The sequence below is a fragment of the Dendroctonus ponderosae genome, unplaced genomic scaffold (assembly GCF_020466585.1).
Source record: "Dendroctonus ponderosae isolate FM_Combo_2020 unplaced genomic scaffold, Dpon_F_20191213v2 Dpon_F_20191213_1, whole genome shotgun sequence".
NCBI classification, from domain to species: domain Eukaryota; kingdom Metazoa; phylum Arthropoda; class Insecta; order Coleoptera; family Curculionidae; genus Dendroctonus; species Dendroctonus ponderosae.
The window spans coordinates 23,373,662-23,389,617 of record NW_026017110.1 but is presented as its reverse complement, the minus strand read 5'-3'; the positions used below and the strand labels follow the sequence as shown (position 1 = coordinate 23,389,617).

The following is a 15,956-nucleotide window of genomic DNA, read 5'->3' as shown; positions in this document are numbered from 1 at the left end:
TTTTACTGCCTGCCAGCTATTTAATTCAGTGCGCGAAGCAATCAGGTCAGCCGCTCTGCCAATCAATTTACCAATCACTGTGTCAAATAAGCACACGTTAATAGGTGCACTTAAATTGGTTGTATTTTGGTGATCCAGTAAAAAATGCTCACATGATGTTAACAATCTATTTAGAGTTCTAGGGTTTCCTTCAAAGTTCGGAATATTGTCGGCTTGGTATCTTATAAGCTGATAATTAGGTTCCGACATTTTTTATTTAGGTTTTCCAGTAACTTTATTTAAATCAATGCTTAAATTATCCAAGTTTTGATCTAGTTTTTCCGTTACTTTATTTAGGTCGATTTTTAAATGATCAAAATTCTCTAGCAATTGTTCTAGTTCTTCCAGTTTGAAATAATTAACCGGTCAGTGTCTACCAATTGCGACTTATGAACGTAAAATTAAAGGAATAGATGGATGCACTTACAATACTAGAATTCGTTTCATTGCCAATAGGTTTAGCGATGCTGTCTTCCCCTGGCCTTATCTATGGAGATTTGGCGATTTTTGTCCTGTTCTCCGCACCAATAGGATTCGGACGATTTTTGTTCCACTCCCTAGTCGTTGATCCTCTTCTTGTCTGCTCCAATTGTTCTTTCGACGGCACGTAAGTTCATACGATAGGCAATTCTCCGTTAAAACGAATGACGCACTTGATATTCCGATTTCTCCGATTTTTGGATATGGAACTTTTGCGAAACGCCTTGCCTATTCTACCGACTGCGCCAGTTACTATGTGGTCTCGAAAGAACGTGTTTTTAAAAACGACTTTATTAAAGCGAGTCCAGGATGAGAATGAATGTGATCTTGGGTTTGCATGATAAGGAAAACAATCTTATGAACTAAACAATAGACAATAAGATGCTGAATTGCGTCTGGCTGAAATGCAGCCTTAGTGATAAGGCGACTGTAACTGTCTGTATAAAGATAGAATGAACATATTTAGGCTCATTTCAGGACCACCCAACATTTTTCTGAAAAGTAGTACTGAGATCTTGAGCTGAGAGGTAATTTGCGGTAAAAATTTGTCGGGCCTTTATATTTTTGGGTTCAGAAAACTATTTTTTGTCTAGAAAAATGGAGAACTAAAAAAATACGTAAATTCATTAACGCATAAAAAAATCTGATTCAAAAGAAACTCAACGATTTTTATGAAAATTAGGCTTCAGTTTGTCTGCCTTCAGCAAGTAGTTTCTAGTCAACCTCTAATCGTACTTGAAAACAAACAATTTCAAAAGTGCAAAAAAAATTAGATAAACATTAACGTTGCTGATAAGTTTTTCAAGATTATACACCACTTGGTGACATTGAGCGAATATTCGATATAAAAAGTCGCACCCAAAACAACCACTACAAATCCATAGGAGAAATCCCAATAATCTTTATGATGTTAATAATTTTAAGGCTGCACTACTTTCAAACGTATAAAAGTCCGCTTGAGCGACTTCCAAATAGAGATGTAACAACTAATTTAAACGAATTGTGAACAATTCTTAAGTGTTTTATTCAAATGTTTATCATCGTTGCACAGCAGGGGCGTCACGATATTCTCATTTGTAATGGCGAACTAGGTAAATCTCCTTTAATTGAGTTACATGTTTTTATTGACCTAGTTAGCTATTTTGTATGGACACGCTTTGGATGGGAGAAACGGGGATCGTTTGAGAATTTCACTATTTCACCCAGAAGCGACAGATGAATTGAATAGGTTTTGAGAAGCTTTGCAATCATTAATTATCAGCGTGCTTGAGGATCTAGCTGAAAGGGACAGCTAAAATGTTAAAATAAATACAATTTAAACTCAAGTACGAGAAACTGTATGTAGAAGGCATTACGACACTTGCTGAAACAAGTTGTGGGCCATTGCCAAACGGTACACATTTTTATATCTTGACATCTTTCCGGTCTATTAATTTTTTTGATTAAACACATTAAAGCGTTTAAAAATAATGACATTCAGTAAAAAATATGGGTGAATTATTCTGCAAGAAAGCAGGTATAAATTAGATTCTACTTCAGCCATTTCAATTAACTGGAACGATGTGTAGGTATCGAAGTGCTCGAAATGTTGAAATCCTATAGAGAAATGTCTAAAAATCTACATAATGAGTCACAAATAGGTAACCATATTTTTTTTTTACAATATTTACAATATTATAACCAAAGAACTTGATAGCTTGTATCTATTGAAAAGCAGTTCATGGTTTATTAAGTGGAGCCAAAAAAAATCTACCAGATATTGGTCGACCCTCCAATGAATGATAAATCCGATCATTTAAACTTAATAGAGGGTGGAATGTTCGGACAAGTATCATTTGAGATTTTGAAATCGAAAATCCGGGTTAATAATTACGATAAATAATGTTAGGTAATCAGTATTATGTTTATAATTATCGGGTATTTATTGAATCGTGCAAGTAATATAGTATAACAAATCACGAATATTGTACGCCCATTTAAAAGGTTTTAGCTTTTAATGGATAAGATAAGGCCGACTTTGCGTTTGGGTCACGGGTTTTTAATAGGCGCTTTTGGCACATTCGTACGCGCCAGCTTTTTGATCTTCACCAATTTTCCGCCGATATTTCAGATGCAATTCCTACATGTTTCTACATAGTTCTGTTATAAAATACAGGTATGCAGGATCGCACAGATTCGCATTTATTCGAAAACGATTACAGCGTGAATGCTTCGCTTCAAACATCTCAGTTTTGAACCGCGATTGCCTCAACGGAATCTAGTTTTAACTCACTTTTGTATTTTGCTCTTCTAGTCAAGAACACATTATTTTATTTACTGTAAAGTTTCCGCATTGTTTTGTTTTTTTCTATTTGCGGTTCATATATTTTGTTCAACAGATCATGCAGGAAATTGTTGTGTTTTCCTTTCACTAAAAGTTTCTTCGGAGGGTTAAAAAATGACAAGACAACATTAACATTGTGTCTTCAAACCAACTTTGACAAAAATATTTCCTTCGCTTCAGTACTTTTAATTATATTCATTACTTTTCATTTTCCTGTTTTAGGCTTAGGCTCCAGGTTATTAAGATTAATTAAGATTTATTGTTGCTAATCTGAGACAGAATTTTTTGACTTTTGTAAAGTTTATATTTATTCCCAATCTAAGGCAAATGAAATACTGATTTAACTGTATTTCCAGATTACTTTCTAGAGTGTTTTCAACGCCTCTTTGAGCCATAATTTTTACAAAATTTATGTGAAACGTGGCTCTAAAAAAGGCTTCCGTTTCAGTAAGTTTTAAATATTTACTAACGCACCACTTCATTAATTCTTTCACTTTTCTGTCCTAAAAATAACACTCTTCCTCTGCGAATATTTGTTTATGCAGCTGACGCTTTAGCGCCCACAAAATTCAAGTTTCGCATTTCAAATCTACTGAACTCCAGCAAAAAAGACACTAAAGTTTCCAAACTGCAGTTATGCAACCAAAATGTATCAATTTAAGAATTATCATCGTTTTGATCATAAGTTAACGGTAATGCTGGCGAAATCGAAAAGAAAACAAACCGTTTATGAACTAAAAAGCATAAACCTTTGAAGACCAAAACTGGCAATGAACCCAGCCATATAAAGAATGTTTCTGCAGCGAAGTAAACAATAAGAATATTTCTATATTGCGATGTTAGCCGGGCAGATGCAAAAAAGGCATAGAATGCACCGAGGTACTTATTAGATTCCATTAGCCGTTTCCTACCTATTGTGTTCACTTTGAATGCGATGACTCTCGAAACTTATAATAACGATTAATTGATTGTTTTTACAGTTATGTTAATAATTCCTCCTCTTTGCAATGTATCTCGTATTGTTTAGGGATTACTGTCGAACGTTCTTTCAATGCAATTTGCTTATCTTTAATTAGTGTAATTAAGCAGATCAGTTTCGGTCATAGTTTTACTTTGGTCAATCAGACGCATTAAATATCGTGAAAACTGACTGAGGAAGAGCCGGAGAAGCATAAAAAATCAATTTACTATGATCGTTTTTCATATAAAAGAAATCAGCATAAAACAAAGCGTGATATCCTTTTACTACAGGCTCTCAAAACCGCAGTGAGATGTGTATTATATTTACAATTTAAAACAAAGCCGAACGGCCACCTTTTTTTGAAACCTCATTATGTTTCTTAGAAGTAGATGGTAATGGTAGCCGCGATCGATGTTATGCTTCAATAGCGTTGCGGAACTAGAGGGACTAGATGAAAAAGTGTAAAAATAGACACTAACGATTTTCATGAGAAAGAACTTTTAATTAACAGAGGACCACAGAGTCTAATTATTTCACAGGACATTTTTTTAATGTCGATCTCGTCTGAAAAACCCGATCAGTATTTAGGTTTTCTTTTTAACTAGCTGGTTTGCTCAAAAATCGTTTGTTTTGTTTCCCGTTCATTGAACAGCTATTTATAATTTCGCATAAGTCAAATCCCCCATCATTAATAATATGAAAAGTTTAATTAAATTATTTCCTTTTATAATTCCGATGGCGGTTAATTAATTATTAACGTCCAGTGTCGTTAGGATGACACTAAAAGCTTCCCATTCTGCTCAGTTTCGGTATTTTTTCTTTGTTAAAAGGTGTCGGTATCTACATTCATTCAACCATCTTCCCACTATCGCAGCTGGATAGCTGCTTAACCAGATCCGTTTATAGTATAATTAAGTCTGGGGTATTACCAATTCATGATCTTGCATTTTGCAAGCGGTCTGCATGGATTCTAAATATTTACAAGCAGGGCATATTTTAACCAGACACTTCCTAGTTAAATATGTATGCGCTAGTGTGAACTCTCTGTAGCTGATGAGTCATATTTTCCATTATTTACTTATTCATGCCTCCATTGTCTATGCATTGGAAAATGGACAGAAAAAAATTGCAAATTTGCTAGTTGGCTTGTAACGTGGGTTGTTTGCACAAAACATTGCAATCAAGTTAAAAATGAATGATGTTCATAAAGTTACCTGTGCATTCTTTCACTTTTTCTTCAAGACCAAGACCAAGACATACTCATCAAACGCACAAGAAAACGATGTTTATTGTCATATTTCCTAATTTCTATTTATCTTCCCTTCATTGAAGTTGCCGTTACATCTAAGAAAATAACTCAAAATTAAATCCGTTCAGTGGACGCTAAGAGTCGCCAACTGTGAAGTAGTTAATTCAAAATGCTAATAATGAAAACATTACTTTCCATTCTATTTTTATTACTTATACATTAGTCTAGCTCACCCATTGTAAATTTCAATTCAAACCTAATACCAATAATAACATTGAAATATTTAAATAAAATGTAATAAAACAGTACGAATCTGATTAGCATTGAGAACAATGTCTGAGATGTGCAACATCACCGGTTCGAGGCAAATGGCTATTGTTCTCCAATAATGAGTAATAGAAATGGTAAAAGCCTTAGTCGTGAAAACTATTTCGAAAAAATAAATCGCATCACCTTTTAACACGCCCTACAATTTTCTACTTGGATTTTGACCGAGTTTAAGCGGTTTATTCTTTGGCAAATTGCTCGAGAAAATATCAGCCCAAAATGCTGAATTTTACATAAACCTTTATAGCTACTGAAAGCAATTTGGCTATTGAAAAGTTTTAAATGAGGAAGTTATTAAAAAACGCAAAACTGTGGCTTAGCAATAACCTGCGTTGCATGATTTATTAATTAAAAGAACATCAGCTAAAGGTGGTTTTAATGCAATTACCATCAAAACTGAATTAATCAAATTTCATGGCTTCATTCGAACCATTAGATCTGAGTTAGAAGTTCCAAAAGTGGCGGGTGTTGTGTAATCGCATTCAGCATGCAAACAGCTTTATAAAATAAGTACAAAAACTTCCTAAAGGTGAAAATCTTCCTTCATTTACCGGTTGTTGATTGAGCCAATATTTATGTTTCCTGAAAATGCTTGAAGCAAGGCCCCAATGAATCTACCCACTTTATCACATGTAAACGAAACATTTTGAAACCGTATCGTAAAACGGATCAGCATGAGTTTTCAGAGCAACACAGGAATTTGGATCAATAGTTGGCAGCATTTTTGACACACCCCGTATTTAATTAAAAAGCAAAAATAATGCGGGGAATGTTTGCGATTTAACGGTACCGCCGTAGGAACATCGAAAGCAGCATCTGAAAAATGCATGCAATAACGCAAATATTAATGACCGAAGTGGACAACTCAACTAACAGGCGTTTAGTAAAAAAATGTTTAGTGCAAGTTTCGTTAAGAAATGTCGATGTTTTCGATCACTGTCGAACTGATCATCGCGAGGTGATAAATAAAAATTAAATTATTGCTTGGTCGTGATCGTCATAACTGGAAAAAATACATTTTGCTGCAAAGAAAGCAAATATTCATCTAGAATAAGTCAATAAATATCTAGCATTGATATAAAGAAAAGATAAACACAATAAACGTAAGGTGAAAAAAAACAAGAAACTGTTGTAACTCATTTAAGAGATAATCAAGAAAATTTGCTTCACCTTCCACAATTTAATAATTAAATGGCTTGATGATTGATTAGTTGTACCGGAAAAAATCCCCTACACAGTTTCCACCACAGTAGGAAATTGCTAGTGCAACGTTTAGCTTGAATGTATCAAAATCATTATATGTACTAATATCCAGAACAATTTTAAATTGCCCATTTTGAATTAAAATTAAGCGGATATTATTTTGCGATCAATCTACTGGAATCTCGGGGGAATTATAGATTGTACTTTGGAAAAATCAGATAATTATTATATGCATACAATTATTTTTTGCACAATTATGCAACGAGAATAAATTGGCTGTTCAAATGGCGATAAACAAAAATTCACCGTTGAATGAAGCATCGATTAAAAAATAATTTAGCTATGAATGCATAAATATAATTTCGTAGCATGCAATCATGTTTTCACCTAAGAGAACAATGCTTCTGCGAAGCAGTCGACTTCCGTTAATAAGTCCTACTCATTATTATTAATAAAACGTTAATCAAAGAATAAAAATGTAAATTGAAAAACTATTTAATCACTATTATTACTGCCACAATCGTAATCATTTTCGCAAAGAAATGAAAATTTACCAGACTTATCGATGAATATCATAAATAATAAACAATGTGGGAAATCTGACAGTATGTGTAATTTCTTTTTAATAGAAATTGCCGAACCAAATAAGAATGTTAAACTGCTCGCCAGTGCTAAACAAATGCTAATGCAATTCATATTTTACCGGTAAACATGATATAGTTAAGCTGCCAAGATAGACATGCTGGCTAGCAAGTGTAATAATAATTTCCCTTTAAAAACGAAACAGAGCGGTACCGATTTATCGTATCTCGGCTCGGTTAATGCCGATTTATATTTTAGAACTTGTCTCTGGTAGATCCGATACTTTTCAAAATTATAAGTAAAAAGAGTCGAATTTGAAAATTAAAAAAAGACGAAAATATGAACAAGCAAATTAAAAATAAATGTGCATAAAACGACCCTATAATTGGAATGCAAAATCAAGAAACGGTATTTTGCATTTCTTTTCTATAAGAAAATCAGACAATCCTAACTTATTCTAAGCATCAAACAGAAGCAACTAGTGATTTTGGCGTTTCACTTGAAAAAAGGCTGACAAATAAAAACTTTTTCTTTTTTTTACTTTGCTTGTGTCTTTTGTCTTGGTCTTTTTGACTTACATCAAGAAAATTTTCTTTTTTTCTAGCCCCACATTTTCAGTTTAATACTTTTGAGAAAAACGTTATCCTGTACCAGATCACTTATAGATACCACTACAGTAAAAGTTTTAAGAAAATGTACTAAGCATTATTTTAAACTGTTGGACACTTACATAAAATTCGATGGGCTAATCAACTCATAGTGCGTTCATTCAATGTTCTTACCTGAAAAAGAAAAAACAATGATCAGAAAAAACAACAATGGTTTAAATCGAAAAATAGATTGGCTTTGGTTGATACATTTTTTCGTTAATATTGCGTTATCAAATTAATATTCCGCCTAATTAGACCCAGGTAAACAAAAGGAAAATTTTGAGTAATATAATATAATGACATTTAAGAAACTGACTATAAAGCTGACGCCAAACGCCCTCAACAACAAAGGTGAATCTATTTAGGAAATGGTCATCGGTGGCTCATAAACGTTAGAAAAAAGACAAACATGATGTGTAGAAAGGAAAGTAGAAACAATTACAAAATATTAGCTTAGACTAGCAAGTCTACAGTTGTTCATCGTTATCAGAGTTTATTGTACCGTCACTGTATGTAATAAAGCAATAATTGTGGCTGTCCTTCGATAGGATGGAATGGGTGTGCTGCACTGCTTTAAAACGAGGCGTCACTTTGAATTTTAGAATACCGATTTGCATATCACTTACTGCTAAGTGAGCAAATATTCTTTATATCGAATTGCAATAACCCGACCTGGCGATTTCTTTGCTGCAGCTAATCTAAGATCGCTGCCAATAAAAGATAATTTCTATATTAATTTAAAAAAGCCGTTCTCTTGAATATTTAATATCGCTTTTAGATGTGCGCGACCTTGTTGAGACAGTAAAGATAAAACGTAAAATAAATGAAAAAAAATTGGGTGATGACTTTGGTTTTATGATGGCCAGTAAACACTTTTAACGCCACCTTTATAAGTGTTTCCAACTAGGTGTTTTTTTGCATTTAATTTCACACCAAATTTGGCAAATGTTACCCAAAAAATAAATAAACCCGCTTGATAAAGAGGCTTACGACAACAAATTGACTGAACCAAGAGCTCCAATTTGGGTTTTGTTCGGCTCTCTGCATCCAAACCCTCTGCCTTGTTTGTCACAGTCTATGCGGTTTTTATATAATTGGTTAATTGCTTTTTTTAATGAAAGAAGTTTTGAAGCCTAAAGAACTATAGTCTGCTATTAACGTAGGATTTAATCATTGTTCCATGGGAAAGTCGGCATTACATCGAGGATGTTTTAAATACAGTGTAAGCTTCCTGTTATTCGGGCTTTTATGCGGTTCCTTCCTTGCAAAAAGTTTTAATTTATTTGTCGCTTTTTGTAGGATATAGCAGTTGCGGATGCAACAAATATTTTATTTGTAGATAAGTTCTATATTGTTGAGGCGGATTCATTTTTTACAAACTTCTTTTTGGGTATTTCGCCTCAAAAATTTTTGTGAGACAACAGTCAAGACAGAATTTCCTGACGTCTTTTATTACAAATTGATAAATAGTGCTCCTATTTCGCAATAAGAACAAATTATTTATCAAAAAGTAATCAAGAACTATCACCTAGAGGGTATCCTGCGACACACTTAAAGAACCTTTGAAAGTAATTCCTGAAGCAAAAGAAGAAATGAACCAATAGCTAAATTAACCGCGTGTGCTCAAATGAAATTTGTCGGCCATTTTAGTGATTGGATGGATTCACCTAAAAGCAGGAAATTAGTAGCAAACATCCGCTGGTCAAAGTGCTTCGGCGACTTGGAGGACGATTACCTAATCCGTCTTGCGCTGACATAACCGGCGAAGTAGAGGAAGAGACTGAAGAAGGCAGAAGCCATGCTGCTTTTGCAATTACCGGCGATACAGTCGGGTTCATCATTACCACTGCTGTTATTATTATCATTATTATGTGACCAGAGTAGCCAACCGGTAGCGTGGTCGTAAACGGCATTGGCCAATGGCGACGGGCCGCCAACCGGTCATTTACCGCCTCTTTATCGGGCCTCCAAAAATCAAAATCTAGCCAGTGTTTTGTACACTTGCCGACATGTGTTGAAAATTGGAATTTAATCAGCATGATAAAATACATTAATGTCGGTTTCGCTTTAAGGTCACTTAGTGAATGGTATTTCATTTACTGACAAGCTCTGCCGGTCCACTGCGAACTCTTATTATAACATCGGTTTTAATTGAAATTTCAGACAATCAGTCCTTCTTAATTGTCTGTGGTATTTACGGAAATGCAATTTCGTTAATCGTTTAAGTGCATCTGGATCAAACCCAAGACGAGCGTATGGCAGACATTTCCAGGATTTTCAAATTTAGCTCCAGTATATACATTATAGCAAAAAAAACATATATTATAACAAAAAGTAGTTTATAAAAATAAATTTTGTATAATTAATTGGTGAAGAAAATGATCCTCAACATTTGCGTTGGAAGAAGGAGAACTTTAGAGAGAAGTTTTCGAACATACAATTTTAATTAATTTGTAATTCAAAATTATTGATGCGAACATTTTCATTGTCGAATAAGCTCGAGCAGACCACGCTATCGCTATCCAACACGAATTTATTTTCATGTGGTATGGTTTACATATCCGAAAAAAAGTACAATAAACTCGATTTAAGGTGCAAAAATGTTTAAGTTTGGACTGGGCTTAAACAAATTGAAAGGCCGCGCACTTTTGACAAATATGAACACAAACTCAATTAGTAATAATGAACTAATAATCACTCGCACATTACTGTGGACACATTAATTTATTTCAGAACGCGCGCAATGAATATTTGAAAAAATAATAACTAAAGTCTATACTGTAAGCTGATCAGCGGTATTTATTTAAGTACTACTTGAGGTTTTACGGAATTATAAACATTGCATATAAATTTGTTTTCTCATTAACTTATACTAAAATTTCAAAGTATAAAGTAAAACGTTCGTACGAATTACCATCTGATTTAGATAATCTAGAAGAAAATGGAAAACATATGAAACCAATTATATTTGAAATATATCCTTGTTTTATTTATGTGCCACCTCACATCTTTGGCTTCTAATTTCATATTTCCTCACCTAAAATGAATCGTTGGTATGTTAAGCGTTCAAAACGGTTCAATTTTCTTATAATTTTTAAGGGCTAGAAGAACAGATTGAATGCGGTTTAATTTCGATTTACCTTTTTCAAGACTCTTGTTCATTACTAAATACAAATGTATAACAGGAAGAGTCCTTTATGCACACTGGAATTGTTGGTTATATTTTTATGAACAACCTTTCTTGACTTAAAATTTCATTGTCGAAGAGTAAAAGCTGGATTAAATTATCCTTTCAATAAGAATTTTTAAATTCAGCCGTGTGTTTGTGTGGTAGAGATTTTTTATCATTTCAAAATAGAAATTGACCTTAACTGGTTCAATTTTCGACAGAATCAAATGAAAAGACAAAACACTTTGTTTAAGACGTCGATTTTTGAAAATATTTTATATATATTTTAACTGGCTGGCTAAAAAGAACAAAACAACAAAACGAGACTCGGACCAGCCAAATGATTTGCAAATTTTCGCCAGTGAAAGCACGATTTAACATTTCAGGAACTTAAGTAAAATATTCCAAATTCTTATGCAATAAATAGTTTCGTTTTCTCTGTTCTTGCTTAATACCAAATTCATCAATACCCTTATTAAGTTTCCAGTGGCTCCTCTTACATAAAGATCAAAAAGGGAGTCGACCGAAGTAATTCAATTGAAAACTTGTTTAATCGTGCTAATTATTTGTCTTTCCTTTATTCCCTTCAACATTAAAACAATAAAAAAATGGCTTTTAACGTTTTCAACAATTGTAGTTGTTATGTTTCTACATTTACCTACTCTTTACTCATTTTCATTCGACGGCAATCCGCAAATGCTCACATTTAAATTTCTGTTATTTACAATCAAGTAGATTTGTCGCGTTCGATTGATATGCTGAATCCTGTTGAATGCTTTGACAAATATCCCCAATCAAACTAACTGGCTAATTTAATATAAAGTGACGCCTCTACTTCAATTAGCTAGAATACATGTATGCAAAGAAATATGTTAAGAGCTAATTTGGAATTCTCCTTATAATATTTTAATGGTCTGCTCGAGGAAGATATATTAGTTGTGCAAGACATCACCAATCCAATATTTTATTGTGCAATGCGAAGAATGACAGGGCCATTTCCGTAGGTTAACAACTTGTTGGACACATAACAAGAGGACATTTTAAAAGATTTATGATTACATTTTTAAATTCAGTCATTAATGCGAGGCATTATTTGTACTTAGAGAAAAAATTCAAGAGCAGATCAGAAAAAACGTGCAACACAAAAGTAACGCTAATGAGTAGAAACGGATTCCAATCGAGTGTGAACGTATATCGGATGCATCAGATCTAGGAAACGAGAGAAACTGTTGTTCCAATTGCAGCAAAAAGTCCAACAGAAGCGGACAAGCAGAAAATGTATAAATTCTGCATTCTAGGATACCTTTTACACATATAAATATTAAGCAGTCACGACTAAACATTGGCAAACCTCCTAACCTTCCACATAGTTTAATGCGAATGTGCAACATGCATTATTTGGTGTTGGCATTTCCTTATAAATTTAAGGACGTTTTCTCGGATCATATATTAAAGCACCTATTGTGTGTCCTTGGTGCAATCTAAACTGTTACTCGGTTTTAAGAGAAATTGCCTGTTGGTTCACTGGACATTAATTGTTGAATTATTCTGGGAACTTATTAGTTTCACCAGTCATCCCACTTTCCAATTGTAGGTACTCAAGTTGACACAGCAAAATATTTAATTCAATGAAAGTATAAATAAAATCTGGAGTTGCTAGTTGATTTAAAGAAGCAACAAGCCGAAAAAAACAGACAATGAGGTAAAAGAAGATGAAAACCACCCTAGAAGACTATTCTACTAATTTAGCAAAAAATTAATGAAACCAGCAAAAATTCTACTCGTGCGTGATAACATGCGATTACACATCCTTTGAAAAATGCTGTTTTTACTAAACCATGTATAATGTAACGCACTATTAGTAATGTTTAAAGCATTGAGAGGCCGTCATAATTCTGCAAAAGAAAGACTGCATGCCGCCATTAGCTGAAATTGCCATTAGCGACAAATATCATTAAATCGTAAATGGAGGTCGCGTGACAAGAGTTACATTAGATAGCTGATTTCTATTATGTCTTACAGAAAATTCCGCTATATCATGCAGGACGGGTTGGAGAGTGGAAGCCGACCTGTTTCATAGGAAAATTATTATATCACGCATTGATCTTCAAAGACAGCGACTCTTGAAAATACATGAGATATTGAAACAATACTCGAAATTTTTCCAATCGAGTAGGAAATTGACTGAAGTCTTTCAAAATCCCAAATCGCACTTCTGCAGAAGCAAACTAAATGAATTGTAACTTGCATGCAACTAATACAGTGGAAGCAATAAATCCATTACATTGAGAAATCGTCCGGCTCATAAACAAAACATTAACAAAACTGTCGAAAAACTAGACAGTAAATTTATCAAAACAAGCACTGCTTAAACACATTGTCGTTCAAAACAACTACGGATAATCTGTTGTATCCGACAGTCAGTGAAGAAAAATGCATATGGCGCAGGATCAAGTGGAAATTTATGGACACTAAGCCAAGGAAACTTCTAATCCGGAGTTGTAATTCAGTTAAGGATGACATTCTAAACAAAAGATTACCAAGCGAAAAATTGGAGCTGATGGTGCAATTTTGATCAATATGTAGTTTTCACTTGGGTGAGCTCGATGCAGTTTTGAAAAAGCTATTTTAATGTTCAAACAGAAGTACTTTCAATAAGTGTTTTGCTGCAAAAAAATTCATTAAAAAAACGAACAATATAATGTTTCTGGACCTTTTCCCAACAAATCTCCTACATTACATCCTGTTCTTTCTTAACCAGTGCTCCACTTATGAATTTGCAAATTCTGAAATTCAACGGTGGGGGCAAGATTTCATCGAAAATAATTAGGACATTGTATCAAATTTCAGCCCATTGCCAACCTTGCGTTTGTGGAGCTTGCACTTAAACTTGGACAATGCATAAAAGGGCAATAGTTGTATTTTTGGGTGTTTGCTTCCTTATTGGAATAGGCCAAGGTTTACCAGTGGCCTCGTCTGATAATGTGGAGAAGCAGGTACGACATGCAATGTGATATGCTGAAGATTCAAAACTATTGTTATTTTTTGTTGATGATATTCCTGAATACTGCCCTCATTTGGTTCAATTTCAGGAAGAAAATGCCAACAGCAACTGCATTCAAACTCCATGGGGCTGCATCGATATTACTGATCCATCTTTCCGACCGAGGGTAAGTGTAGCGTTTTTTTCAGCATTAATTGATTTTCATATTACTATACATTTAAAAAAAATTGAACAAAAAATCTTGAGTTTATGTTGTTAGGCTCGTTAAACTTTTTTATCAGTTCAGGCTTTGATTTCGTTTGTTTTCAGAGTTTTTGCTTCAAAAAAACATTAGATGAATCAAACGATACGAATTTTGGATTCGCAGCTTTTCAATTTAATCAATAAATTATTTTGTATTTGATTTTATAACAACAGTCTTTCTTTAGGTGCATTTAGAAGTCGTTGTACCTCAGGATGGTTCGGAATTTGCAAGTCAACATGCAGAAATTATAAATTTAGAGGTGCGTATGTTGAAGATTCAATAATAACATTTAGGAATGTTTTCCGGGCTTTGAAGCCGTGGTCTATCGGAATTCCTTCCTGACGTTTCGTCCACAACTGCGGTGGACATTTTCAAAGGCGATGAGGCAGTGGGCGAAGTGATCTCCCGTGCTTTCCGACTAAGACAGAGGCAGTCAAAGCCCGGAAAACATTCCTAAATGTAATTTAACCGCCCGTGAAAGCCTTCATAGTCTGATTCAATAATAGTTAATAAAGTTAGTTACACGTGAACTTTTTGCTGGCTTTTCGTATATTTTTTGAGTAAAAAGTCTATCAAAAAAGTTATTCAGTTAATTCAAAGAAACTCTTTTGATTTCCAGAACAGTCCCGACGAATCAGTCATTTGACCTGTTGCAGAGATATCTAGCTAAGCTTTTAAAAGTATGGTTATTAAATAACGAACTATTAAAATTACTCACAAGCAAGCATAAATTTAGCCGACCGCTTTGGAAATATAAATATTACTTTAAAAGAGTGTAACACATATAAAAATATATTTAGTTGATCAAGCAGTTTTAATTAATAATAGCACATTAATGTTCTTAAAGGTATAAAAATTGACATTAAAATATATTTTGCCAATGAAAATTGTCCAAAAGAAAACATTTGCTAAGCTTTAGGTGCACACTCGACTTATTTTTACCAAGAAAAATATCAATAGTGTTTGGTTTTACAAACTTAAAACTAAGGAATATAAGATGTAGTTGGTAGCATTAAATAAATTTCTTGTATCCGTTGTTTTTGCTTCTTCCCTGTCTTCGAAACATTTTTTATTGCGGTTTAGTAAAGAAAAGTAAAGTTGAAAAATCGCCCACACTACTAATTCAGTAAACTTATTCTGTGAAATCTACTATTTGTTAAAAGAAATGCCTTTCGAGTTTGTTTATGAATTGATTTCAAAAAGCTGATGTAATGTTTTCATAATAAATTAGGAAATTGTACTCGGTAATTCACACTTTGCTAATAATGCAGTTGAAATTTCTTTTATATATTTCTCAGTTACTTTAGAATATTTTATTATGACCCTGACTATTTAATAAACTTTGTTAAGTTTATAGATCTCTTCATTGATAGTCTGCCCAATGAATTAAAGACAGGCACGTGAAGGTAAACACATACGTTTAACACAATTATATTTACAAAGTTTTGTATACAATACGAATGTACGCAACACACTATCGATTCATCACAATATATCTTAATTACTGGCAATATTTTGGATAAACTGGCAGCATTTTGTTTATCACTCATCCACTCGAACAATAAATGATAAGCCTTATTTATGATGGAGCTTGCAATTTACAGATTTCCTCTAATATTAGAACCATTATTTTAAACATGTTCATTTGTTCCTTATATTATTTAATTTCTAAACCGATTTTTTGCTGTCGGTTTTAAGCAATTAAACACACAAAATGATTCATTA

The 15,956-nt window shown here is 33.5% G+C and overlaps 1 protein-coding gene and 1 long non-coding RNA gene across 4 annotated transcripts in view; one reads left to right on the top strand and one right to left on the bottom strand.

Moving 5' to 3' along the window:
• The window catches only part of LOC109545898, a 38,401-nt gene extending 23,140 nt beyond the window's left edge, over positions 1-15,261 (top strand). For 2 of the 3 annotated variants that reach the window (XR_007280393.1, XR_007280391.1), the window contains 4 exons: positions 13,834-13,979; positions 14,076-14,153; positions 14,416-14,490; positions 14,851-15,261. This is a non-coding gene — a long non-coding RNA (uncharacterized LOC109545898). Of the gene's footprint in view, positions 1-13,403; positions 13,581-13,833; positions 13,980-14,075; positions 14,154-14,415; positions 14,491-14,850 lie in introns of those variants that run through there. The other variant, XR_007280392.1, reaches the window with a different exon arrangement.
• The window catches only part of LOC109534671 (protein dachsous), a 225,887-nt gene that overhangs the window by 67,256 nt on the left and 142,675 nt on the right, over positions 1-15,956 (bottom strand). The gene's annotated exons all lie outside the window — the stretch shown is intronic.